At 36.3% G+C, this 6,000-nt stretch overlaps 1 pseudogene; it reads right to left on the reverse strand.

Annotated features, from left to right (window-relative positions):
* Positions 1 to 4,570: 4,570 nt before the first annotated feature.
* Positions 4,571 to 4,802, reverse strand: LOC115771998 (annotated as a pseudogene).
* Positions 4,803 to 6,000: the final 1,198 nt, after the last annotated feature.

Consider the following 6,000-nt stretch of genomic DNA (forward strand, 5'->3'; position numbering starts at 1 on the left):
TATTAATATATTCTTTGTTTGAACTTTTATCTATTCTATTATCCTTAAATCTGTGCTATTAAAATAATAACAAATTTTAATAATTGTGGTTACAAATTAGTATTAGAATTATGTTTATTTTCATAATCTCCAATCTGAAGTTTTTCACACTATATTTCCAAATAGTGATAGTCACTCTGTACCATGTATATAATATGAAGCACGGTGCTAGTAAATATTTGAAAGACTAATTGATTGTTTATGATAAAGACGCCCAAAATGTGAAAGTTCTTATTTTGCCGTGTTAGCTGCAGGGCAAACCAATCATTCTAAAATAGACAAATGATAAAAAATATAAAGTAAAAGACGAAGTTTACTCACTGTTTTTTCCAAAAGATCCGAATTGAGGTAAGGGTAGCGCAAAATGTAAAATGTATGCTCATGAAGGGTATTGGCCATATGAGAAATACTGACCAAGATATAGAACTCAATTGCCTCCATAATGGTTATCAAAATAAGCAAAAGTTTCATGGTAGGGAGCCATGTGTTTAGCTTGTTCCCAAACAGCATTTGAATTAATGTGTATCCACTTAGGCCATAAATATAAACAAGATAAATCAGGTAAAAAAATAGCGGGTACTTGAAAATGGCACATAGTTCATTAATCATCTGAATTAGTCTGTAATACATCCGTTGACATTCCAGTATTTTATTTATTTTCTTTGCCATCGGCACTATATCAATAAGTAATTGCTCGATATAAAGCTGCAGTTTTAAGAAGGTAAAGCAAATTTGCCATATTATATTAAAGATTAGGAAATAAAATCCACACCTCATGATTCGAAAAAGTAAAACGGTTAAATCAAAAATTATGTCTTTGTCTTGGTTAAATATATAATATCCGAATAATATTACTAATCGTTGTATTACAAGACATAGTTTGATCCAGAAAAGCCGTCGTAGATATGGCTGCTGAGATGGTGTGACGGAATAGTTACGTTCGATGCTAAGCTCCTCCATTCTCAGCAGATCCTCAATCAACTTGATGATCCTGCGCTGCCTGCGTTGTACACAGAACATACAACTTACAATTGAAGCCAACATAACGAAGGGATATGTGGCAATCAAGAGATTCATAAGCTTGTATTGAGTTAGATTCAACGGCGTGTTAATCGCATATGTGTATATCGTCCTGGGTGTGATGCCCAAAATAAGCAGACTAAAAAAACGGCTGTAATAGGACAATATACGCGATTTTATCACTCTGCCCGTGTGGATATCAACATAGAATGCAGCGATTCCACAAAATGCTAAGATATATGTAATCCATGCGTTTTCTCGAGGACATTTCAACCACGACTAAAGAACCTTAAGGTGAATTCAATGAAGTACATTAAGTCCATTAGCAAGGGACATTTAAAAGAATTAAATAAACAAATAGAAACTGACAGCTCTTTTAATCTAACTAAATCAGCAGAGAGCACGCACTCCGAAGGTTGACTACTTTTGGCCCTAATTGTTGAGTTAGGTTAAGATATACGATAACCCTTTGCAATACAAAAACTATGTTTTAAACGGTTTAGTGGTATGATACTATATATTGGGGGGAGGCCGATCCGGTCGGCTCTGATATACTTCCTTCATATAACAACGAGAAAGAAAGGCTATCTTCGGCACGCCGAAGATATAATACCCTTGCAGACCCAAACTTTTTATAATGCTTATAGTGCTTTGCCCGTATCTAAGAAGCACAGGGAAAATAGTTAATGCCGAGTTTGGTCAAGATATCTTGATAAACAAAAAAGGTTTTTAATCATGAACCTAGCTTTTGACTGATCGTTCCTATGGCAGATATATGATATAGTAGTCCGATATTAATAGGATTGTGCATATACATGAGTAGTATATTAAAACTAATAAATGCCGAGTTTAGTCGAGATATTTTGTAAAAGGAAATGTTTTTTTTCATACAACTTAATTTCCGACCGATCGTTCCTATGGCAGCTATATGATATAGTGTACGGATCTTAATATGAGGAGCTTAGTAAAATTAATAATTGCCGAGTTTGGTCAAGATATCTTGATAAACAAAATGTTTTTTCATACAAAAACTTAATTTTCAACCGATCATTCGTATGGCAGCTATATGATAAAGTGGTCCGATACAGCTGGCTTTGACATATGTACTGCGTGCAACAGAAAAAGGTATTTCTGCAAAGTTTCATTAAGATAGCTTTAAAACTGAGTGACTAGTTCGCATAGAAGCAGACAGACGGACAGACGGTCAGACGGACAGACGGACAGACGGACATGGCTATATCGACTCGGCTGTTGATGCCGAGTAAGAATATATATACTTTATGGGGTCGGAGATGTCTCCTTCTATGCGTTACACATTTCACGACAAAATAATAATACCCTCAGCAAGGGTATAAATAGTGTCTAAGGCATTTCTCCGCCCATTTTCGTCGCCCTTCCCAATCTTTTGTATTAGGAAATGCAAAGTGCAATAATGTATCGGAATGTACATCAAGAAATTCTGTTTGCTTTTCCTTCAAATAGTTTTATTAATATTTTCTTTGCTTGAACCAACAATTCTGTTATCCTTAAATCTGTGCTATTAAAATAATAACAAATTAGAATAATTGTGGTTACAAATTAGTATGTATGCATTATGTTTATTTCCACAATCTTCAATCTGAAGAATTACATATTATATTTCCAAATAGTGGTAGTCAGTCTGTACCATGTATATAATATGAAGTGCGATGCTAGTACAAATTAGAAAGACTAATTGATGGTTAATGATAAAGACGCCCAAAATGTGAAAGTTCTTATTTTGCCGTGTTAGCTGCAGGGCAAACCAATCATTCTAAAATAGACAAATGATAAAAAATATAAAGTAAAAGACGAAGTTTACTCACTGTTTTTTCCAAAAGATCCGAATTGAGGTAAGGGTAGCGCAAAATGTAAAATGTATGCTCATGAAGGGTATTGGCCATATGAGAAATACTGACCAAGATATAGAACTCAATTGCCTCCATAATGGTTATCAAAATAAGCAAAAGTTTCATGGTAGGGAGCCATGTGTTTAGCTTGTTCCCAAACAGCATTTGAATTAATGTGTATCCACTTAGGCCATAAATATAAACAAGATAAATCAGGTAAAAAAATAGCGGGTACTTGAAAATGGCACATAGTTCATTAATCATCTGAATTAGTCTGTAATACATCCGTTGACATTCCAGTATTTTATTTATTTTCTTTGCCATCGGCACTATATCAATAAGTAATTGCTCGATATAAAGCTGCAGTTTTAAGAAGGTAAAGCAAATTTGCCATATTATATTAAAGATTAGGAAATAAAAACCACTCCTCATGATTCGAAAAAGTAAAACGGTCAAATCAAAAATTATGTCTTTGTCTTGGTTTAATATATAATATCCGAATAATAATACTAATCGCTGTATAACAAGAAATAGTTTGATCCAGAAAAGCCGTCGTAGATATGGCTGCTGAGATGGTGTGACGGAATAGTTACGTTCGATGCTAAGCTCCTCCATTCTCAGCAGATCCTCAATCAACTTGATGATCCTGCGCTGCCTGCGTTGTACACAGAACATACAACTTACAATTGAAGCCAACATAACGAAGGGATATGTGGCAATCAAGAGATTCATAAGCTTGTATTGAGTTAGATTCAACGGCGTGTTAATCGCATATGTGTATATCGTCCTGGGTGTGATGCCCAAAATAAGCAGACTAAAAAAACGGCTGTAATAGGACAATATACGCGATTTTATCACTCTGCCCGTGTGGATATCAACATAGAATGCAGCGATTCCACAAAATGCTAAGATATATGTAATCCATGCGTAGACGACGTGTTTTCTCGAGGACATTTCAACCACGACTAAAGAACCTTAAGGTGAATTCAATGAAGTACATTAAGTCCATTAGCAAGGGACATTTAAAAGAATTAAATAAATAAATAGAAACTGACAGCTCTTTTAATCTAACTGAATCAGCAGAGAACACGCACTCCGTAGGTTGACTACTCTTGCCAGTTATTGTTTAGTTGGATCAAGATATACTATTAAAAAATATCCCTTTGCCTATAGAGCTACATAATATAGTGGTGTGATCTTGATACTGTATAATATGGGGCTCCTATACCTTCGGCTTTGATATACCTTCTTCCTGCAGCAAAAGGGCGAATAGCAGAATACTGTAAATCGAATGGACATAGCTATATGACTCGGCTGTCTAAGGGTATACGGACTTAGCCATGATCTACTCAATAGTTCCTATATTAGTCTACGGCTTACAACTATATTTTTTTTGTTAAATTTATTTTTATTACTACTAGCAAGCGAACGCGTAACGTGAACTACATTTGGTTTTGAAAGCAGACGGTTCAGGGTATCCCCTAGTCGGGAGCTCCCGACTGAAGCCCCTTACTTGTTTCTACCTAATATAGTTGCGGTTAAAGCTTTGAACTGGGAACAAGGGCTGGCGCACCTTATATATACCTTATACCTCCGAATACGTTTAAAAACAAAACTCGTTTAAGCGAATTCCAAACTTAAGCTTATTCGTTCCCCTGGGAACGCAGACGACTGTTGGGGCTCATCAGACGCACGGAGAGATGCTTGGCGCGCTCAACAATCTGCCTGCGTTCCTTCGAGGAGACGCCGTGGTCAATCTCGCCGTAGTATTTGTGCGTTGTGCGATCGCTTGGCATATCGATCCCACTGGTGACGGGGGAAGTGCCTGGTGCGCTTCTTGACGATCTTGGGACTCAATGCTACACGAATGGTCATTTTGGTGCGTTAATATGCTAAGAGCATGTTAAACAATTGAACTAGGAGGCTCTTTAGCTATAAAAAAAACCTACTCAATTTGAGTGCTTGTAGTATTATTAACACAGAAACGAAGATTTTAGTAGTGTTCGAGGGGAATTCATATTGATAAATAGCCGTAGTCGCTCTGTATCATGTATATAATATTAAGTACAATGCTAGTTATAAACATAAAAACGAAGCGAAGATTAATATTTAGTACACCAAAGATGTGGATGTTCTTATTTTGCCATATTAGCTGCAGAGCCAGCCAGTCATTCTGAAATGGGTAAATCATTAAAATAATGAAACAAAATTGAAATGATGAACATACACTGCGTTCCAATAGATCCAAATCAAAGTAAGGATAGCGTAAAATGTGAAAAGTACTATCATGAAGATCACCAGCCGTGTTGGCTATGCTGGCCAGGATGTAAAGTTCCAATGCATCGCTGACGCTTAAAAATAATATTAGCCAATCAGTTTTAGGGGTGAAAGATTTCATGGGCTTTCCAAACATCAGTCGAAAAAGTGAATATCCACTCAAACAGGAATTGCAAGTTAGTTGGAGCAAACAACAAGCCAACGGATATTTGAAGATTATGCACAACTCATCAATCATTTGGACTAGTCTATAGTACATCCGATGTAACTCCAATAGTTTGGTTTGTTTCCTTGACATTGGCATAGGTCGAACAAGTAAATTGTCTAGGTAAACCTGAAGTTTCATTAATGTATAACTTATTTGCCAGATGAGATTAAATAGCAGGAAATATATTCCTCCTTTCATAACTCTAGCTACGAGAACGCTAAAATAAAAGAAAAATCCATTCTGTCCGATAAGCATCCGTAGAATAAATATGACATCTTGCGGCATAAGTAGCAAGAATCTGATCCAGAAAAGCCGTCTTAGATATGGCTGCTGAGATGGTGTGATGGAACAGTTGGGTTCGATGGCAAGATCCTCCATTTTCAGCAGATCCTCCATCAACTTGAATATCCTGTGCTGCCAGCGATGTACACAGAAAATACAACTCAATACCGTCAACAACGTGCTAGCGGGATAAGCAACTATTAAGACGGATGTAAGCTTGGATTGAGTAAGAAACGGCGGGGCTTTAATCCAATATATATTAATCATCGTTGGGAAACCGCTCAAAATAAATAAACTGAGTAGTCT

This window comes from Drosophila novamexicana, unplaced genomic scaffold, assembly GCF_003285875.2.
Source record: "Drosophila novamexicana strain 15010-1031.04,08,12 unplaced genomic scaffold, DnovRS2.1 tig00000108-arrow-pilon, whole genome shotgun sequence".
NCBI classification, from domain to species: Eukaryota; Metazoa; Arthropoda; class Insecta; order Diptera; family Drosophilidae; genus Drosophila; species Drosophila novamexicana.